This window comes from Penaeus monodon, chromosome 33, assembly GCF_015228065.2.
Source record: "Penaeus monodon isolate SGIC_2016 chromosome 33, NSTDA_Pmon_1, whole genome shotgun sequence".
Lineage (NCBI taxonomy): Eukaryota > Metazoa > Arthropoda > Malacostraca > Decapoda > Penaeidae > Penaeus > Penaeus monodon.
The window spans coordinates 11,977,013-11,977,232 of NC_051418.1; positions in this window are offsets into that span (position 1 = coordinate 11,977,013).

The following is a 220-nucleotide window of genomic DNA, read 5'->3' on the forward strand; positions in this document are numbered from 1 at the left end:
GAGAGGGGCAAGGGTAAGGCTACAGAACCGAATACGTAGAGGGAGAATGCGCTGACCTTGTTTGGCGAAGGACAGCTACCGATTAGCAAAGAAGACGCGGATTGATGAACAAATATAGAAAAAAAAAGCATGGCGTTGGGCATATTAATTATCTCCGTGTTGAAAAAATCGTCTGAGTCAATTGCCGAAGCAAGGTAGCAACAGGGATGGGAATTGGTGT